The sequence below is a fragment of the Cyprinus carpio genome, chromosome B4, assembly GCF_018340385.1.
Source record: "Cyprinus carpio isolate SPL01 chromosome B4, ASM1834038v1, whole genome shotgun sequence".
Taxonomy (NCBI): Eukaryota; Metazoa; Chordata; class Actinopteri; order Cypriniformes; family Cyprinidae; genus Cyprinus; species Cyprinus carpio.
Window position 1 is genome coordinate 6,059,534 of NC_056600.1, and position 23,714 is coordinate 6,083,247.

Sequence of the window (23,714 nt, forward strand, 5' to 3'; positions counted from 1 at the left end):
TATAAATAAATAAATAAATAAATCCTGTCATCCTAGATTTGCATTGCTGTTTTTGCATTTTATAAAAGCAATAAACTACTCAAGGCATGCATAACGGTGATTTTAGCATGATTACAGGGGTCAATCGTCATGCATAACAACCCTTAAACGTAAAATCACTCATTCATGGTCTCTCTAAAGACTTTTAATACAGCTTTAATGTGTGTGTGCATGTGTATTTCTCTCAATTCATGCTGACTTTGCACCATTTTAGGCAGGAAACACCTTGTTATGGGAGGCAGCATGACTCTTTCTGTCCATTGTATTTCACCGTCAGACTTCACACACCCAAGTTCACACAGGACTTGAAGGTTTGTTGAGTTCACAAAGCTAGGTACAAATGAAACCCTCCAAAGTTCTCCTAGTCTATCCAAAAGTACAGCACACACTGATAACATTCGCCCCTATGCAATCATACAGATAACTGACGCACAAAAGAAGACCAGGTTACAGCAAGATGGCTTTACTCAGGTGGTGTCTGATTTCAGAACGCCGCAGAGACAAAAAAAGTGCATCCAAAAAACACAAATCTGCCCCCAACTACAGGAAACGGCCGGCCAGAGCATCTGTGATTGGTTCCTCACGTATAAAATCTTGCACACACATGCACGCCATCTGTCTATCCAACACAGTCTAAAGAAAGGGGGGCCACGAGCTCTCATATGAAGGATTAGACTACTGCTACAGGCCAATATAGCACCGACGGACAGTTAAATGTGCATGCTGACAGAGCACATCTTCTCAAACAGCTGGTATCTCACTCTGCTATGCAGGACGGCAGGGTCTGGACACACCCTGTGGCCATAAGCGTGTTCCTTCATGGGCTTGTGTTTGAACAGTTGGCATTCCTTTGTCAGACCTGCCAGGAAAGGGCACAACCAGCCCAAACACACACATACAGACAGACGCTTTAACACTCACCGAAGTCACAATCCCGTTCTTTTAAGACATGCAGACATTATTCAGTGTCATATCATTCAGTGTCAGACTTTAATTTTTGGTCTACAGGGACTTTACGTCATAAATAATATATTTATAAATAATAATTAAATAATACATTTAAACAGAAAATATAAGGCAAGACACCTTAGATGAATAGGGTAAAAAACGGTTAGTTTTATATTTTTATATATAGTTTATATAGTTAGTTTTATATCAAACCTGTAAAGTTTGGTATACGTAAGTGCTTTTAAAGTAGAGATTTCTAGCTCAGTGCAAGAGAAAATAATAGTTTTGAGAAAACAGCCCTTCAATATATGTATTTAATTGAAATATATACAGATGTAAATAGATAAAGAGCAATAAGATAAACATTTAAAAGTGTGTTTTGGATGTTTTATTTCCACTATTTCCATGAATAGTCAAAATCTCAAATCTGACCATTGCATTAAAAAAAAAAAAAAAGCTTTGCACTGTCTTGCCTTAAATATAAACATATAACTTACCAAATTTAATGCATTTAAATACATGTAAAATAAATAAATAAATACATAAAATGAAATATTTATATAAATAAATCAATAACCTTGCATCCCTAATAATCATTCAAATACATCTTGGTCTTTTATTGCTGTTGCAATTTTTAGGTGGTTTTAGCATGATTATAAAGGTTAATCACTTTGCATCATGACTAATAACATCCCTTTTAATGTAAAATCATTCATGCATGGCTTCTCTAAAGGTTTTTCTACTCCTCTTGAGTCTGACTCAATAAAATAACTACAAACGCATCACAAAAGTGAGCGTACAGGCCATTTTCTTGTTTTTTTTCTCTCGGTTTGACCACTTTATATTCAGCAGGACACTGACACTATTGTTACAGTGACACGCTACATTGTTGGCCAATGAGCGAATGGCATTTGGACAGTGCTGTCTATTGTCACCCCGCTCCCTCCTGTCATTAACCCCCCGGTTGGTGCAATATCCGTCCCCAGACAGCAGCTCTCCAGGGGATCACGCTGATAAGAAAGTGGGCTGCTGGAGAGGGGAAAGCAGGCCGCATTGAGACTGATAATGAAAAATATGCAAAAATGGTTATAGGTCATTTGATATGCATGTTGTAGTTGGGGCTTTTGGTCTACAGAAATTATATAGTGTAGATTATTAAGTAGGGCTGTGCAATTCATCGCATTTGATTGTCATGCGTATCTCATCAGTAAAGCCGGTCCCGTGATTAGTACTAAATCCCCATCACCTGCTTTCAGATTGAGTGGCTTTCACTACACAGAGCCGTAATTCACTGACAAACTAGGCGATATCGCGTCCGAAATCGAATGCGATTCATCTGCGATTATGAGGGCGAGTTTGCCTAATTGTCAGTGAACTAATTGTCGGCTCTGTGTAGTGAAAGGTGCTGGAATATTATTACAATTTAAGATAACTATTTTTTGTTTTAATATAATGATTTATCCTTCAGAAATCATTCTAATATGCTGATTTGTTGCTCAAGAAAAATTTATTATTTTTAATGTTGAAAACAGCTGTGCAGCTTAATATTTTGTGGAAACTGTAATAAATAAAGTATAATTATATAAATAATATAAATATTAATTATATTATAATACAATTATATTATAATTAAAATTATTAGAAAAAAAAATCACAAAAATACAGCCAACTCACAAGTCCCTATAAATAAGTTTAAATGAACTTTAAAAATTCAATTTCTGTCAGACTAAACCAATAATTTGTCTTTTAAAATGTAAATTCATTAGTCTGAATGAAATTGTACAAGTCTGAAGTTAGAATAAAAAACTAATTACGTCACAGATATAGCAAATAAAGATGCTGTTCAATTTAAAAAAAACTATAAAAATTTAACAAACAGAAACTCCACCTATAACTAACTCAAACTTCTACATAAACAGCTTAAATCTATCTATCTATCTATCTATCTATATAGATGAACAGACAGACAGTCCACCATGACTAATGCACAGTTTGTCAGAAACTGCTTAATTTGTTCTGCTATTGTTTCTTTTGCTTTGCTCTTTCCATCTTTCTGTTCGTCTTCACATGAGTAGTTTTACAATCGTCCAATCATGCACAAGCACGGGAATCAAACGCCAGGAGAGAATCTGTTCACATCCCCCGGGCCAGGATTAGCCCACCTCGCCTGTACGCGCTCCTCTTGAGAGATAAGGCGTCTTTGTGTGGGACTGAGAGGGCGTATTACCCACACCATAACAAAACCCCCATGCGCCTCGTGCGGGCTGGGGGCGGCACAGGAGCGGATAATACATCCCAAACTCACAGCGGCTTCCTGAAAACAAACACATTCACTTGCACAAACCTGCAGAGCCTGTAAACATTAACACTTTTTACCCAATAACTCACTCACACATACAAACAAAACACCAGGACTGGTGCTGATGAATTCTGAAACAACCCCAGCAGCCGGCTGGCACCACGGGCCGAGAGTAATTAGAGTGGAAAGGCCTGACATCAAACATCACACAAGTCACCAGCCAGAGGCATCAAACAACAGGCTAATTAAGCGCAGCCTGGAGACGCAGAAACTGGGTTAGCCAGTAAAACAGACACACTGAGATGTACACAAACACAATCCCTAAGTATTAAACCTGTGAGACGGTTTGTGTTGCAAACACCTTGAATCATTTGGTTTATTGAAGAGAAGTGTACAATTACTTCTTTACCAGATGATTTTCACCCTATGATGATTAAAAATGTAAAAGTATCCCAAAGACAAACATTTTGGGACCAGAATAACAGATAATTAGGGGTTTACGCTCTCAACATTGGCAATTCAGAAGACGATTTTAATGTTAGAAAAGATTTCTTTTCAAATATTTTTGTGGATTGCTGGAGATGAAAATGAGATGGCAAATTATGAACAAAGTGTCAAAATACTATTTAATTGTGTGTGCTCTGGCATAAATGCTAGCTATGAAACTAGCCTTAGCAAGGAAACGTGGCTTTTCATTCCAAAAATGTCTCAAATGTAATTTCCATAAAAGAATTCTACAAAAGATAAACCCTGATATTGTTTGCAACCAATATCAGACTAATCAGACGGATAATACTAACAATTCAAAATAAACGCAAATACTGGTTTATTCTGATATGGTCACAGATATATCATGCATCCTAAATGAAAAATCCCCTAAATTCAACCTGAAAAGTCATATTTTTCATATATATTCCCCTTCAAAATCTACCCAAATGTTTAACCTTTACGTCACTCATAAATTATAAGGGAAGTCTGGAAAGCACATCTCGAATCTCAAATGAATATTGGAGGAATCTCGGTTTAGATTGGCAAGCCAGGGGATTTTCGATTCTCTTTCTATCTCTTCCCAAATACACACAAACAAAAAGTCCATTCCCATCGCCATGGCAACACGTCTTTCCTGGGATTTCTCAGCATCTTCTTTCTCACAGATCAGAATCTGTAATTTACCCACTCCGTACGCCCAAAGAGAGAGAGAGATGGAGCGGCTGACTGAGTGGGTGAGCGAGCAGCACAAAACAGAAGCGAGAGAATGAGAGAGAAAGAGAAAGAGACAGAAGAAGCAGAATGATGTCTTTGTGTTTGACTACAAAGCATGAGATCTCCACGGCAACTCTGCTCGTCTGCGCCAAACTGCAGGCAAGTGAGACTAAAATGACAAAAAAAGGGCAAACAGAGAGACAGCTAGTAAGCTTAACAGCGAGTGAAATTAGGCATATCACACGCATGACTGTACAAGCCGCTTCATATCCGTCCGTTTGAATCAAGCAGGCCTGGTGAAAGCATCTGCTAACACCCATTTAGTGAACTTCACCTTTGAAAAAGCCAAGCTCCAGAGATCAGATACTGACGTCAGAAAGGTATCAAGGCCTGTTGACGTGTTCGCTTTGACCTGTTAGCGTGCATTAGCACATCTGCCCTCCGCAGGACATCAAAGATGCATCATCGCCAGCGTTTACACAGCGTAACGTAATTAGAGCCGCAGAAAGAGAAGCGCGAGCGGGAGATCTGGCTGTTCTGAGCTTCTTTCATCTGTCCGTCCAGTCCACGATGCTTAAAGCACTTCAGCGCATCATTAGCACGCTCTTCAAAATCACTCTCACCCTCAGCTGTAAACAAAAAGCAACGTTCACACAATGACTGATGGGAAGACAGATGGAATAAATGCATTCATACAGACAACTGCCTGCAGGGTGGCAGGACGGCTGATGTCAGCCACAATGACAAATGCAAAAAGATGTGTCGCTTCGTGTTTGTGAATGAGAGAAGTAGTGTTGGTGAATGTAAATGATCCATGTAATATGGAGGAAAATCTCCAGTAGTTTTTGTTCAGGTATAGTTTGGTTTTAGGTTGCTAGGACTTTTTGGACTTAAGATTGCATATTAAAGTTAGGAGAAAGTGTTTTAAAACAAAATAATTATTTTGTTTTATATGTTTTTAAAATGTTTATGGTGCAATGGTGCAATTTTGACCTAAGTAACATTTTCTCAAAAGTAAGAGTGTTAGAAAACATGATATAAATGTATATATTCAGAAACTTCCATTTAAACGTTTTTTGGGTAAGTAAGTTTTTTTCCCCAATTCTTTTATTCAAGAATTATGAAGCCAGAGCTTTCCCTATCTGATCTTTTTTCTCCCCCCTCATCTCAAGAAATATCTGCGTCCACACAAAACCACAAAACCAACACAAAACGATGTAGTATACATGCCAGACCAGCATGTGGCACTGTAATTCTGTCACAGAGATACACTAAAAATGGAGAAGAAGACACTGTTGCTGTTACATGACGTAGTGGTGTCTGACTAGGGGCGAAACGTTGACTGATGATGTCATCATTTCAGAAAATATATGGATTCGCTGTCCACACGAAAACGCAAGGGCGGCGTTTTCAAATTTATCCACTCTGGGACCTGGATTCAAAACATGTCAGTTTTCTCTCCCAAAACGCCAGATCTGTGTGGACGAAATGCCTATACGATACAAAATCTATGCGTATACAGCGAAACGAGACTCCGTGTGGACGGGGCCTTTGATTTCTGAAGGATCATGTGACACTGAAGACTGGAGTAATGATGTTGAATGTGCTTTGCATCACAGGAATAAATTGCATTTTAAATACATATTATAATGGTAAACTGTTATTCTAAAATGAAATAAGATTTCACAATTTTACTGTATTTACCGCATTTTTGATTAAGTAAATGCAGCCTTGATCGAGCATAAAAGTGACTTCTTTCAAAAACATTTTTAAAAATGACCCCAAACTTTTGCATGGTAGTGTTATTTATTAATTTATTTATTTATTTCTCACTTGTATCAACACAAACACTGAAATATTCAGCTGGAAAATCTGAAAGCAAGCCATCCATCAGGACAGACCCAATACAAGATTAATTCGTCATGAAGACAGAATCCTGATGGAGACATCTTCTCAAATGCTCCTCAAGACTGGCTCCAGCTCTCTTAAAAAGCTCAAAGACCTTCATGAATTCAAATGTCATAATATTATATTATAAGAGCTTTAGCACACAACTTAATTACTCGAGTCTCAAGTCAGAAATCAGAAGAAAAACTCAATCACAATCATTAGGAGTCACAACAGCATCTCCGTGTGAAGTACTATCCTCCTTTCCGGCCATCACTATCACACAAACAAACAAAAATCCTTGAGACAGGAATGTGGCGATACACAGATAATGCCATCTGTCAGCCAAAAGTAAACAAAAACACATATGATCTCTAAAATCAAAACATCTCAGCTGCAGCAGCGAAACGAGAAGGGACTCTGAGGTCTGAGGACATGAAACGATGAAGCTTCACAACAACAGACCCTCTTTGCCCTTTTGTCAGCAAATTCTTACACAGAAATAAACAAGCACACAGAATAAAAGAAAGAGAGAGGAAGACTATGTAAGGGAATATATGTAAAATCAGATGATTCCCAAAAGAATGCAGTTGTGAATAACTGTATCAGCTTCCACTAGGGCTGCATGATTAAGACAAAAATCATAATTGTTGATTATTCCCTTGAAATTGTAAATGTGATTATTAATTACGATTATCACAATTTACACTGAATGATGTTTATATACCATTGTTCGATGCAACTGCATGCCATATTTTTATATGAAAATAAACAAGCTGAAAACACTCTAACTTAAAAACTTTTAGTGCTTTTCTATAGTATTAAGCCTCAAATGTCAACTATACATCGGATTGGTTTCTTCTGTAAATTATAAAAAAGTAAAAATATGAATGGTATTAAAATGTTATACTAAAACTAAAATTTAAATAATGGGAAAACCCCTTCAGTTAACATAGAAAGGAAAAAACACATCTTAAACGGGTCATATGATGCGATTTCAAATTTTCCTTTCTCTTTGGATTGTTACAAGCTCTTGGTGAATAAAGAAGATCTGTGAAGTTGCAAAGACTAAAGCCTCAAGTCCAAAGAGATATTCTTTATAAAAGTTAACACTCATCCACGCCCCTGAAACGGCTCGTTCTAACACACCCCCACATATCTACGTCAGTATGTGGGAAGATGTGCATAGCGCCGTCCAGATGTTCACGCAAAGAAAGAAGGCGTACCTTTTATTCTCGTTGTAGTATTGTTGTTGCCGCCACCGCCATGTCGTATAGACGCTGTGTGTTTCACTGTGAAAGCAAAACTAATTTGTTACTTCTTTCGAAAACATAAAAAAAGCCCTAAACTTTTGAACGGTCATATGGCAATTACTAAACTATTACTACACAAAATATCAGTATTTTTGATAGCATTTTTACCATTTTAAGTATCGTTTATTACAAGAAATGAAGTGCAATCAAACTGTCAAAGTGCACTACTATAAACATAATTCTTACATTTAATTATAATTTGATATTAAATAACACAATCTAATTAAACAATTTATTTTCTGTAGTTCCATGGCAGCACTACTTAATAACAGTGTGTAAAATATTAAAATCAGAATATTGGAAATCAGTACTCTATTCTCAATCCTATTTCTAAGGTATGACTAAGTATGATTCTCATGTCATTAAACTCTCAGGTGTCTGACACTGTTCTTGGAAGCATCTCAAGATGCAAATATCCAGATCATCTACACAAATGCCATCCAATCATATTTCGAAGTAATATGCATCACACAGGATGGAATACAACTGTCATCAAATGTATTGTCCTTTCGTACTGTACCCTAAATTATGACCACTAGACAAATATAGGAGTTTGCCTATGAATGAAAATACACAAAACCTTGCCTAACACCCACTCACAGCAGTCGAGAAAGTATTTCCATATTGTGCTCATAATTGTGTCTGCACGTGTTTGTGTCTGCGAGAGATAAGAGGATGATCACACACAATCCCCCATGACGAATGAAGCACTGAGCAGCACTGACTCCAGCAGGGAACTGCCTGTTCTCCGTCTCTGATACACACACACACACACACACACACACACACACACACACACACACACACACGTATGTGTCAACGGAAGGTCAGACTCAGACCGATATTATAGTCTGTGCCCATATGACCAACAGGGATGAAAGTTTAAAAGGAGCATGTACAGACAGGAATTTTGAAGTCCAAGATACTTCACAAATTCCATAGAATTCCAAGGTATGTTTTAAATGAATAACTTAATATTAATTAAATTAAGAACACTGTAAAATGCCCAAAATATACATTATTATTATTATTAATTTGCTTTTACAATATTTAAACATGTTTTAATAATAATAATTATAAACATATTATTATTATTAAAACATGTTTAAATATTGTAAAAACTGAAATAATAATAATAATAATAATAACAATAATTATTATTATTAATAATAACAATAATAAACACATTTTTAAATACTGTAAAAATAAACAATTAAATATAAAAATACTTTTACATGCTCAAAAGCACAGTATAACCACAACTGAAACCCAAACAATCAAATAAAAAATACAAAAAATTAAAAATAAAGAAAAAACATGACAGCCAAATATAAAATTGTTTATAAATATGGATTACATATAAAACAAGGCATTGTGATTAAAGCTGTATCAATACAATAATAAATCAATATACAGCTATTCTCTTTTTCCCCTCATGATACTGAATCAATATTGATCGTTGTATACATATTTTTAAAATCTATTTATATGGGTACTTGTGTCATATGCAACAGTTCAAATCATCCAGAAGCAGGTCGTCTAAACAAGCAGAAACTGTAACGGGCGGGTCATCAAAAACAATTATGAGGCACTGCACTTTGTCAAAAAGTAAAGTGAATAATAACATAATCATCTGGCTTATCATATTGTGTTGTAACTGTACTACAATGGTACTTCTGGTTATTAACTGTCAGGTGAGCGATGAAGAGAAGAGTTTTAAGAGGGCGAGTACTAACAGGTCAGTGAATAAGAACACCTGTCGCTCCCTGTGTCCCAGAAGCATCTGCAATGTCCCACATTTGTCTCTCTCTCTCCACCTGAGAGATGCTCCATTACTCCACTTAGCCTTATATTTTTAGCCCGTAGCCCAGGCCAGCTTCCCTCCATCACCCAGATGTGTCACTCCGGCACTCCATCAGCCCAGCCTCTGCCTCCCGCCACAAACCTTTCAGCAAAACACACTGAAAGACAGAGGTCAAAATCGACGTCGCTGCAACTGGAAGTGCATTTTTGGCACTAGCTCAGAGCTCTCAGCTGATATTGAACGCCTCCAGATATGGGTCGGACGGCAGTTCATCTGACCGTCCTGACACCCCAATGGCTGAATCAGCTTTTAATGCCATGATCCTCTTTTACGCCATGACAACAAAAACAGCATGCGAGTAACATTCCGGTGCAGAATCACAAATAAATAGCACAATAAAACAACAAAAGCATGCTAAGCCCTCTGGGTAATGTGCCAAAAAGATTTCCCTGCATCCTTGTACTTAATGTTCTGGAATATAAAAATAAATACAAAAAAAGAACACCTACACTTATTGGTTTGATGCTATAAATATATTAAAGGAACCTTTGAAAACTCTAGGAAACTAGGTCGGTTTATGAGGAATGGTGGCACTGCAGTGCGCTAGCTGCTTTTAGCATGTGATGTAATCCAACCAAACTTTGGACGGGGAGTTTAACGCCCGTCTGACTCAAAGTTAATTATTCCTGACTTTCTTCTGCTCTCAATAACAAACAGGTTTAGCTAGCAAAGACCTGAACTGACAACTCAAAAACACATTTTTAATCAACAGACCAATGAACTTTTAAAATTTGAACAATTAACCATCAAAAATTAATTGAAAAAAGCTGACGTTAATTTCCAGTGACTGCTTGGTAGGGTAATTTTAAAATTATTTATATACTGTTATTTAAATTTTATTTTAGATTTTCAGTTTGAGTAAGGTTATGCGTTTTCATCATTTTCATTTTGTTTTTTTCTTATTCAGCTTTAGTAATTTTGGTACTTCAACTTAAACTTATTTCAGTTACTTGCCAAGCTAAGTTTTTCAAACTAATATGTATAATTTACTTTATTTCAATTAGTGAACATGATTAACAGTTTTAGTTTAATTAACAATAACACTGTACAATGTACAGAAAAAAAAAATGCTGATATACATCATTGTCCCCTAAATAGTAAAATTTTATGCATTTCATGTGTTTAGCTTTTAAACCATATATGTTTCAAAGAACCAAAAAAAAAGTAATTAAGGTCCATTTTTTGAAATTGAGATTTATACATTATCTGAAACCTGAATACAGTAAATAAGCTTTCCATTGATGTATGGTTTGTTAGGAGATACAACTGAGCTGAGATACAACAACAGTTTGAAAATCTGGAATCTGAGAGAGCAAAAAAATCAAAATACTGAGAAAAACGCCTTTAAAGTTGTTCAAATGAAGTTCTTAGCAATGCATATTACTAATCAAAATTAAGTTTTGATATATTTACAGTAGGAAATTAACAAAATATCTTCATGGAAGATGATCTTTACTTAATATACTAATGATTTTTGAAATAAAAGAAAAATCTATAATTTTGACCCATACAATATATTGTTGGCTATTGCTACAAATATATACCTGTGCTACTTATGACTGGTTTTGTGGTCCAAGGTCAAATATGTAGCTTCTAATGTACGCTAGGAAAGCTGAAAATAAATGTGTGCACAAATGTGTCGACAACAAATTGATAACTCATCTTGTACTAGTTTTTTATCCGATCAAATTCTCTCTGACAAGCAAAAGATGTAAATGGATAGCAACTAATGGTTTTGTTGTGCTAGTTGTGCTATAAAAAGGGCATTTATATATCACACCTAAACTTCCTGTTTCAATAGGATATGCATTTGTCAAAAGACAACAGTCAACCACATTGGCCAACTAATGGGGGGATGGGTGGTCTACATCTGCTGACCTACTCTTCACCCAGTGCAACAGCACACTTTACTAACCACAGTGCTAACTAAACCGTTATCAGCTCTGGACTCAATGATAACTGGTCTTGACACCTTAAAGGATAGTTCACCCAAGAAGGTGAATTCTGTCATCATTTACTCACCTCCTAATTTTTCCAAACCTGTATGAATTTCTTTCTTCTGCTGAACACATTTTGAAGAATTGAAGAACACATTTAACCAAACCCTATACTATGGAAGTCAATGGCTACCGTCAGCTGCTTGGTTACCAATATTCTTTAAAATTTCTTCTTTTATGTTCAGCAGCTAAAACAAAATCATACAGGTTTGCAACAACTTAAAAGTGAGTAAATGATTACAGAATGTTAATTTTTAAATGCACTGTCTCCAGACATCTGCTCAAATCCTGCGGCCGTCCACCTCGTTTCGCACACTGAGGGTCCTGATACGAGCTACCTTTCTGTTTGACTCTGCACAACACAGCGGGGTACTTAAACCCCCACAGCCTGGCAGGTTCCCATGACAGATAATGTGCACAGATATTTTCAGACCTCAGCTAAATCACCCAAGACCTGGGGAATAAAACAAGAATGAACTACTGTAATCGATCACAGCTGAAGGAAACGGTGAGGACAGCCCAGGGTAAACTGAATATGCTTGGAAAGCAGACATTGCACAAAGAGAGAATTATGGGAGAAAGATTTTTATTTTTTTATTTTGAGAGGAGAAAAGGATTACATTTTCCAGTTTCACTACATGTAAAGCATACTGTTGTTTTCCACATAAAATTCTGAATTATAATTTTTTTAATAAAAAGCTATAAAAGCCATTTAAGATTAAGGCTACGTCCAAACGAAGCCAGAGCTTTCCCTATCCCATCTTTTTTTTTTCCTTGCCTCAAGAAATATCTGCATCCACATGAAACCACAAAACCGACACAGAATGATGTAGTATACATGCCAGACCAGTATGTGGCGCTATAATTCTGCCACAGAGATACACTAAAAATGGAGAAGAAAACTTGGACCATGCGCGTAAACCTTGCGCACGATATACAAACGAACATGGAACAATATATTTATTAATCGGTGTTTGTTCATGTTTTTGTTGCTGTTACATGACGTAGCGATGTCTTTCTAGGGGCGAGACGTGGGCTGATGACGTCATGGTTTCAGAAAATATACGGATTCGCTGTCCACACGAAAATGTTAGGGCGGCGTTTTCAGATTTATCCACTCTGGGACCCGGTTCAAAAAAAACTATCGTTTTTTTCTCTCCCAAAACGCTGGATCGGTGTGAACGAAACGCCTATTCGATAAAAAATGTAAGTGTATACAGCTAAACGCGTCTCCGTGTGGACGGGGCCTAATACAAGACAAAAATTAGAAAGTAATACAAATAAAATAAAAGTTGTATGAACCTAAAAAGACAAACCCAAAAATCAAATATCAAAATCTAAAACACCAAATTAAAAATAAAATAAATAAACAAAAAATAAAACTAAAATAAATATAACTGACTGACCTTTGGTGTCATTTTAGTATCACAGAGATACTACAGTTTTTATGAATATTTTGAATTAATTTTTATTTTTATGTTTTTTACGTTTTCATTTTAATTTTAAAGTTTTAGTAATTTTGTTGTTTGTTTTGGTTATATTTAGCATTTATTTTAAAACATGTTTTTATAGTTTTTAGTATTATTTCAGTTTTAGTTATTTTAATACATCAACTGAGAAAATTGCCGTGCCAACTTGCTGATTTTTTTCTTTATGCATTTTTTTTATTTATTATTAAGATTTTTGTTATTATTATTATTATTTTTATTATTATTTACATTTTAATTTATTTCAGTTAAACTGATTTTATTTCAAAAAACAAACATACACCACGTCAGAAAAGTTACACACACACAAAAAAAAATATTCCTTTAAAAGAGATTTAAAATAAAACAATCTTTTTTTTATTGTATATCAAAAGAGATTTTCCAGGTATACATAAGAGATAATAGGCAGTACACAATCATTCATAAGAGTGAAGAAAGACTTCTTACTCACACATGACAAACTCCAGGTAACTTTATCAGCCTCTATGCACAAGAACAAAGTGTGCTTTACTGCAGTAAAACGAGGGGGGAAAAAGATGACAGAAAACATCTATGATCCTCCGCTGCTTATAAAAAACACAATAAAAAAAACACCATGGGAGATGAGAGAGGTAGTGAGATCACTGTGGGCAACACACACACACACACACACACACACACACACACAGACACACAGACACTTCTTCAGTCGAACGTGAGTGACACCAAAGCGTCTGTTCCCTATCGATGTGCCTCGCCATAAATATTTTAAAGCTAGAAGGATGAAAGAAGTCTCAAAGACACTCTCTCACTCTGCCGGAGTCTCACAGACAGAGTTTTTGAAACCATGTCCCTAGGGGGCCTTTCACACAGGACGCATTCTTGCGCTCCAAAACAGCTAGAATGAAATAGTGCAGGGGCTTGAGACATGTTTTTTTAACATTGAACTATTAATGACACTGTGGCTTGAAAATGGCACGTTCAGGGTGCAAGATGTAAAAAAAAATTAAAAATACTGCGAAACAACCCAACAGCCAAATACGTCCATCTGAAAAAGCAGTAGCTCCCCAATTTACAAGCTAATCATATAGTTCACTTACAGTTAAGCTATGCTTTATAAACATATTTACAAATAAATATTACAATTTAATATAATGATAAAAAAGTAATTTTTCGGCACAAAAAAAGCAAAGCATTTTTAATTGTTAAAATAAAAATTAATTAATTTAAAATAAAAATTAATCAAATAAATATATAAATATAATAATAATTAAAAAAAGTTACTACCAAGAACAATTGCAATGCTCACTGCAAAGCCAACAGCTTAGGGAACAGATGTACATCATTTCAATATATCACTTCACAGGAAGTGCAGAGGGAAATTTTCCCACCAGTCATTGTGCAAGTATTGTCACACAGAACTATACAAATTTAGGTACAATAACCACAGTAACAAGTAGTCTGGGCCTTTTTATCCAGCTCAATTCACCACTGCGTGAGCATAAAACACATGAGATGTGACCTTTACAATGCAATTATCATGTCTGTGGGTCACATAATGGTGAAGATAACACATACACATTATAAATGAATTAAGATACATTTATTTTCATATTGAACGCCAAAAAAGAAAAGAAAAAGATAAACCAATTAGTTTCTGCTTACTGAACGCTACGTAGTGACCCTGTCAATCTTGATCCTGAACCTGATCCAAAGAGATTATCAGCCAATCAGAGCGTAACGCACATACAGATGGACACGCATGGCACAAATGGTGTCAAAGCGATGATCACAGAGGAAAGTAGGCCACTATATGGCACAGAGAGCGAATGTAGCATAGTCGGCCCAAATGTGAGATTGGCACTGGAAGGTACTGTAAGAATTTAGTGTGTGTGTGTATTTGTGGGATGTTGAAGCAGTCCGGCTCAGTGCGGCACTATACAAAGAAACCTTTCAGCATGTGGAGTTTGGCAAGAGAGAGAGAGAGAGCGAGCTGAACCAGGAACAGACTAACACACACACAGACAGAACATACACTCACATTACATGCTAAATGCACTGCTTACATTTACATTAATTCATCAGGCAGACGCGCTTATGCAAAATGAATTACAGTGCATTCAATGTATACCCATGACCTTGCAGCCGCTAATGCCATGCACTACCATTTGAGTTTCAGGAACTCAGTTATTAGAAGTGAATTTTTGTTTAAATGACCAATGGCCAATACTCAGTTCCAGTTTTTAATACTATATTCATTTTAGGCCTATTTTACAATAATTTTCATACAATTTTCATGCAATCAGAACAATTCATGTATAAAACAAATATTATTATTACTAATTTATTAAACTATCATTCAAATATTATTAATCAAAATTTTAGTACTATAATAACTTATGTAATAAATAAAATATTAATTAATAATAATAATAGCATTTATTATTACATTTTACTCTAACTTTCAGTACATTTTTACAAATAAAACATCTAAAAATAACACTTGAAAATAATACAATTATTAAACTTTCAGCAAAATATAACTAACTATTATTAAAAAAATATATATTTATTGTTTTTTTTCATGCAATATTATTTTGATGCAAATGACTGCAAGTTAAGCTTAAAATGACTAATTTCTCACTTGAGAACAAATGGCTGTAAAATGCAAACAATAGCCTACATTAAGTGACTTTTACCTTTAAACATTGTTTCTTACTGAATACACAAGCAATTCTGCAATTTGGTGATATTACATACTAATTTGTAAAAAAAAAAATGTAACTAATATAACCAAGTAATATCAGTGAAAAATATATATCTCTAGTTAATAGTCTACCTCTTCAACCCTGAGGGAAATGACAACAAGCACTTACACACAAATAAACACACACACGTACATTCTTTGCATGGCTGAAATAGCTCTCACTGTGTAGGGTGCAGGGCTGCAGGGTTCAGAAAGTTGGGTAATGGTTCACCCACATAACACCCAGAACACACATCAACATCCAGGTCCTGTATTACACGCCTCTCTTCCTGTGTTTGGTAACCAGTTGTTTTTCCTGAAAGGTTACCAATTGTTCAAATAGCCGACGGCAGTTTAGAAAATATGTGGGGACTGAAGTTTCCGCATGACTTATCAAAATCTGAATGTCAATCCCAGCACAACATGACAGCATTATGATGATGATGTCATTAAAGCAACAAGACGGACATGCATAAACTTTCTAATTAGGTCACTTCCTGTGAGGTTTGCCACTTCCTCTTTAAGGAAGGCAGAAGAGAAGGTTCTGAACAATGTGTGCTCACCTCCAATATGATCAGTAACGCATTGACACTGAACAAGTGAGAATAATCACAACTGGAACAATCACTGTCAATACACACTGAAAGTGATGGCACCTGATCAGGGTCACATTCTTGAGAATTAGAGACGAGAACCAGAGCAGCAGAATGAGGAAGAGAGAAATGGAGCGAGTCTTGTTGCCAATAGCAACATGCCCTTTTCAGAAGACGTCTACATTGCTAACAGGGTCCAAAAAGTGTGAACCTCTTCAAGAATGTGAACCATCCTACATTCAGCATGCAGGAAAAAACTACTTTTATATCAGTCTAAACTGTTTCACCAGTACCAAAAATGTAAATAAATATGATTTAAATAATTAAATAAATAAAGGGGAAAAACATAATGGATGTCAAATTATATATTATATATATATTATATATATATATATATATATATATATATATATATATATATATATATATATATATATATATATATATATATATATATATACATACATACACCTTTAACACACACACACACACACAAAAAATATAACTTAATATTTAATTACATAAAAATGTAAAAATTATTATTATTATTATACACTAATTTTCCATTTTTTGCAGCTGTATTTTTTTTATTATTTTAATAGCATATTTTTTCACTTTAATTAGTGTGCTGATAGCATATTGTCCTTTATCTGATATGCAATTTCCCAAAATCCCAAGTATTTATTTTTTATTTTTTGCACAAAATGCAGCCTCTTAATATGCGCCTAATCCGCTTTAGATGAACCTGAAACCAGCCTAATTATAATACTGTGCCTTTCTTTCAACCGATTCAACCAAAAAACATTTCAGATGCACTCAGAAAGACAATGTTCTTGGTGGGTTACATGAGAAAGATAGTTATCAAGATTAAGAACAACGACCAGAGAAAGGCCACCACATGGAACAACGCTGACTTTTGTATCTGGTTTGTGTGACTAGTGTGTATGAAAATAGTGTGTTGTGGGAAGAAGCGCATGGGTGTGTAGTCAGAGGTATCTGTACTGTATGAAGAGCAGAGCATCAGCTGTTCTTCAACAAATTAACTGTATCCATCATGTCCTTGACCTACAGATAGAACAAGAACCCCACTGCAGAGAGAACAAGAGACAGGGGTTCTCATATTACACAACCCACCGCCTGACTGCTAGCAGCTCTGCACAGGTCAAGTTACATTTAAAGGCCTGCAACAATGTGTTTCCTCCGCCTTGCTCACCTTACCCACAAACACACAAGAAACCAAGAACAATCGCTCTGCAAAAAAACAATGAGACTAAATCAATGCATGTCTCTAGAGTGAAAAACTCGCTGCTACTTCGTTTTCTCACTTTTACACTCAATTTGTTTCTTTCATCATTTTGTCTCCTTCCCACAAACCCTGTTAATGGGAAAGGATTAAGTAACACTCAGCTGGAAGTACAGAATTAGAATATTTTGCCTACTTTGAAGGATCAACTGCTAGTAAGCAACCATCTAGTGACCAAGCAGAACACCTTAGCAACACATCGGTAACCACCAACAACACTAAAATTCCAAATTCCATTTTAGTTTTTTCCATTTTAGTTTTTCTAGACTCTGTTTTAATGCTTAAGTTCAATCTTATTCATCAAAAAGCATGTCTAATTAATTGAAATCATGAAACCTACAATATTAAACAGCAAGTTATTCAAATTTGACCAAAAATGTAATTCTATGAAATCAGTTAGATTTTTTCCAAAATTCCAGTTTATTTTTTCCAAATTCCATATTTTCCATTTAAATTTTTCTGTATTCCGTTTTTCCCTCATTTTAATTTTTCTAGACGCTTAAATTCACATGACCTGCATATCATGTGACCAATAACCAACGTTAGAACTGTGAACATGCAAAGCGTGATACCTAATTACTAAAATGTTTATTTTAAAATCTCAGGGGTACTTTAAGAAAATATATTAGGTGAAAGAGGTTCGGCTGACAAAAGTTTGGGAATCCCTGCATTACATGCAAATAAGAAATAACGTGAAGTTGTGCATTTTAATGTGTTTGAAAGACAAAGCAATACATGAATAAATAAAATAACCCTTTGAGTGATAATGTGTAATGTTGAAATGCTAAGAAAACACTGAAATGATTTTTGTAAATGCAGTGGTCAAATGCTGTGTGGGCTCTCAAATTTCTGTGTAATTAAATACACCAGACTGGTCTTGGTCTGCAACACTGGAAGACTTTCTAACTGTATATAGGCCTAAGTGGTAGGCTATTTCAGAAAGGAAAATTTAAAAGACGAAACAAAGGAATTAGCCAGAATCAATAATCAATGAATAATTACTAACCCTGTTAATAATAACTTTTAAAATGTAGGCCTAATTTAATCTAATTACAAGTACTTAATTTTTGGAATCTGATTATGTAATCCAGATTACATGTAATCAGTTACCCAGCTCTGCCAACCAACATTTAGAACCCCTTAGCAACCATATAGGAACTCCCTGAGGGCCGTTCTTCATATTAGATTGTTGATGATTTGGCATGATCTTGGATTGTTTGGTTCTTCGAGGGTCATCCCTTACTTGCTGTCATAGCAACAGGTCTGTAAACTTAAACCTGCTCGGGAGCAGGCTTATTTCATGTAAACAGGATTAGATTGCATCTTTTTAAGCAGAAATGATACTTAAAATCTGTCCGCTACATCACTACTTTATTACAAGAGTATCCTACTGATCAAGGGACAATAATTTAAAATATTAATAATTTAAAAATGTATTTGGTTGTGTAGTCTTCAATACTATAGACACAGTCGGTTTTACTCACTGAAAGATTTATTCTTCAAAAAATTATTACTTCATAATTATATTGGGGTCTTACATACATGCTATACAGATAATGTAGTCGTGCAATAATTTGAGTGCTGACAGTTATTATGGGAGTGGCTTGATGGAGCGCAGGAGATGCAGATAACATGATCTTGACCCTTAAGAAACTTTAATTAATGCTGTCACGTAACAAATCTGTTCAAATATAAAATTAAATGAACTGCTATTTACTACATTGAAATAAAAATGAAAAGCCTGTACAAATATTAGAAATCATGAATATAAATAATTGGGAAACATGTAAAAAAAAAAATTAAATAAAATAAAAACAGTGCAAATTCCATTTATCTATTAACATTTATGTAGTTTTGTTCACTTGGCTGTTTCCTTATAAAAGTCCAGATATGTGTCAAGTTTTTTGGTCAGGTGTCTTTTTTAATTATATGATGTCATTACGTTGCTGTCTTTCCGCCAGCCAATTGCTGCATTGCTGATCGCGGTTTTGTGTACCGATACATAGCCCCTTTTAAACCAACCCATGAACACGCAATTATCTCAGATAACTCAATCCAGCCTTACTAATCATCAACAACAGGTGCGTTCGAAGAACCGAATTAGCCAGATCCTGATTAGCGCGATGATATCATCTTGGATGTGACATTTCATCTCAGATTTAATAAGCGACGTATGAAGAACAGGCCCCCTGACAAAAACCAAACACACCCTAACAACATGGTGATGGGTTTTGCACAAGCAAAGACTCAATTTTCTAAAAAAAATAAATACAAATGTAGAAATCTAGTTCACTAGACTAGTAGTTCACCAACAACAGTCCCAGTTTGATGGATTGTACAACCTCAATTGTAGATTTCCTGAGCTTGGAACTCTTTCAATATGTTTTGAAGATTCCAAAACAACCAATTACCGACCAACCAACAAAGCAGCTCAACCGTAAAATAAGACATTTACACTTCACGCTATCAGATGGCGCTTTACACAACCACATACTCTGGAAAAGCTAGAGGGGGGATGAAATATGGATATGAACAGTTTATTAGAAAGACATAAATAAAAGCGCAAAGTGCGCGTGGGTGTGTGTGAGAAAGCAAGCTGGAGAATAAGAGTGAGAGATGCTTTTTTAATGACGCCTTTTTATGGGCCATGCAAATTCAGCATGATCCACCACCACAACAAAGACGGCCAAGTACAAAAGGCCCAGAGGCGACAAAGGCCATGTAACCCTGCTCCTTTCTCACAACACACTAACACGACGTGAAACTGTATCATGAGCTTCATCTGGGTGAGGCATGGACCCATTGTCACCTTGTTACACTGACTATCATCATCAAACGCTCAACTAGAGCATGCACAGAAACAACGGCGTGCCTATAATATCTCATATACCCAACATTCGTCCATCACCATGTGGGTCACATTACATGCAGCCGCCCAGACTGAGAACAGCCAAGCCACAGTCCCCGATTTGGGTCATCCATGCAACAGCTCCATGCCAGGCTGTGGAACGCATCCTCATTTCCATCTCAAGAGCCCCTGATTGAGAGATAGGCATCATACTGGGGATGGCAAACCCCTAAATTGGCTACCGGCCCATAATCGCATCCAAAGAGGGCACACGCATTCATATCCATGCATACATGTGTGCTCATTTGCAGAATTCAATGCATGCACGTCTTCATCCTCAACATTTGCTCGACTCACAAATAGCCCTGGCAAAACGGAGGGCATGTGAAGTTTGCAACACGCTGATATTCTCCACAGTCATGGATTCTAATGCAACCCCCTTTGCTCTGCTGGAGGGTGGAGATACATTTGTCCACGTTCACGATTCATTAAACCCATCAACACATTTTTCCCAGCGTTATGAAGTCACCTGTGGTTTGACTGGAGGATGATGTGTGGACGAGGACTGAATCTGTGGTTTCACAGGGGTTTGTCTATTAAGCCATTTAAAAAGTAGGATTGATGATCTAATAAATGTTGATATTTAAAGGGTCCGAAAGTGCACAGATTGTCAACTACAAATGCACATCGCCTTCTTTTTAAGTGAACACTTTAATGTCATAATACAGATGCAATGTTTAAATGGTGTTATTCATTATTACGCAATCTATGTCTCATAAAACAAGATAATAAATAAGCATGACTTTGATCATACTTCTTACAATATTATTTTAAAGTAGCAGCTGATTGGTTCTCCTTTTAAAACTGCATGTTACATTATTTTTAAATGTTTATCAAAAAAATATTAGCATCTATTATTCTTGGATGATTACATATACATAGATACACGCATACATTTGTACTCAAGTTTCTGACAACAAATAAGTACTTTAACTAACTTTTGGAAACTTTTCCAGACAATAAAATGTATTTTAAATGGAAAAATATGGGATTAAATTGTTTAACATTCTTTGCAGTGCACCGACATGCATAACAACTGGTTCAACCGAACAACTTTTTATAATGTTTATTCAAAACAACAACTGAATTTCAGCATTATGGATTCTATTTACGGAAAGACAGACGTGAAACAAAACTACAAAAACAACTCTACAAAGCCTGTCAGGATTGTTATTCAACAAGGTGGTGGAATTCGGTCCTAGTCGAAGCTTAAATAAACGCTTTAAAACAACGGTTGTGCTTTCCTTTCATAACTAAACCAACAACACGGCATTTAAACACGACATATAGCTCGTGTAGACAAACCAACCGTCGATTAAACAACATTTAATCAGATCCAAACACTCCCCAAATCTGGCAGTTTGGTTTGTTAAACATAACTGACAAACATTACAAGAGCGTCGTAACTAATGCTTACCTTCCGCCTACACGGATCGTTACAAGAAACTCAACGGAAGACTCACCAGAGACGGTAAACGTTGTTTGGACGCGAGTCCCTGCCCTCGCCTGCTTCTCGGAGGCCGGATGCCGTCTTTCCACTCTCCGCCAACACACACAGACACAAGCTGCCTTTTCCGACGAAAAACACGCAGCTTCTTCGGCCGACCTTTATCGGTCAAACTTGCGCTGGTATCCTCGGAAGAGCGCCTCGCGATCGTTTCCCTGGAGCGTTTGGTGACGGTGCTCGAGGCCGGGAGGTGTGCTGCTGCTGCTGCCCGTCTACTGACGCGTCCGCGTAGGGGTGACATCGGAGGAAGAGGAAAACCTTCTCGAACAATTATTTGAACGTCTCAATCATCTGAAAGTTGACACACAGCGCCACCTGCTCTCTAACTGCCGCTATGACGCCTCTGCTCTCGTGGGTGAACTGGCGCCGTGGTTACGACCCAATTTGGCAGCCATAAGGTTGTAGGTTTGAACCTCATGAACTTGAAAAGGTTCTTCAATGGCAGCGGTAAAAGCCTACTGGTTCTAATCACAGACTGTATAAAACAGGTTCTAATTAGACATTTTATTAGCATATAATATGTGACCATGGACCACAAAACCAGTCATAAGGTTCATTATTTTTTAATTGAGATTTATACATCATCTGAAAGCTGAATAAATAAGCTTTCCACTGATGTATGGTTTGTAGGACAATATTTGGCTGAGATACACGTATTTGAAAATCTGGAATCTAAAGGTGATAAAAAAAAAATTGCCTTTAAATTGTCCAAAACTGGATCTTTACTTAATATCCTAATGATTTTTTGGCATAAAAGAAAAATAATTTTGTATTGTTGTTGGCTATTGCTACAAATATAACGATGCAACTAGTTTTGTGGTCCAGGGTCACACACACACACACACACACACACACACACACACACACACACATATATATATATATATATATATATATATATATATACAGTGATCTTGTCCACAGAGAGATATATATAGCATCTCTTCTAACTGTACTTCCTCTGTCCTGACAGTTTTGGGTAACATTATAATGGCTTTTACAAACCCGATTCCAAAAAAGTTTGGATACTGTACAAACTGTGAGTAAAAAAGGAATGGAATAATTTACAAATCTCATAAACTTATATTTTATTCACAATAGAATATAGATAACATATCAAATGTTTAAAGTGAGACAATTTGAAATATCATGCCAAATATTGGTTCATTTTGAATTTCATGAGAGCTACACATTCCAAAAAAGTTGGGACAGGTAGCAATAAGAGGCCAGAAAAGTGAAATGTACATATAAGGAACAGCTGGAGGACCAATTTGCAACTTATTAGGTCAATTGGCAATATGATTGGGTATAAAAAGAGCCTCTCAGACTGGCAGAGTCTCTCAGAAGTCAAGATGGACAGAGGATCACCAATTCCCCCAATGCTGCGGCAAAAAATAGTGGAGCAATATCAGAAAGGAGTTTCTCAGAGAAAAGAGTTTGAAGTTATTATCATCTACAGTGCATAATATCATCCAAAGATTCAGAGAATCTGGAACCATCTCGGTGTGTAAGGGTCAAGGCCAGAAAACCATACTGGATGCCCGTGATCTTCGGGCCCTTAGACGGCACTGCATCACATACAGGAATGCTACTGTAATGGAAATCACAACATGGGCTCAGGAATACTTCCAGAAAACATTG

At 36.1% G+C, this 23,714-nt stretch overlaps 1 protein-coding gene across 3 annotated transcripts in view; it reads right to left on the minus strand.

The window, feature by feature from the left end:
• Positions 1 to 22,341, minus strand: part of cdk17 (cyclin-dependent kinase 17) — a 48,949-nt gene extending 26,608 nt beyond the window's left edge. Inside the window, exon 1 of one of the 3 annotated variants that reach the window (XM_042721698.1) lies at positions 22,030 to 22,341. The gene's annotated coding sequence lies outside the window, so the exon portion shown is untranslated. Of the gene's footprint in view, positions 1 to 7,602; positions 7,638 to 22,029 lie in introns of those variants that run through there. The other 2 variants (XM_042721696.1, XM_042721697.1) reach the window with 2 other exon arrangements.
• Between the last annotated feature and the right edge of the window lie 1,373 nt (positions 22,342 to 23,714).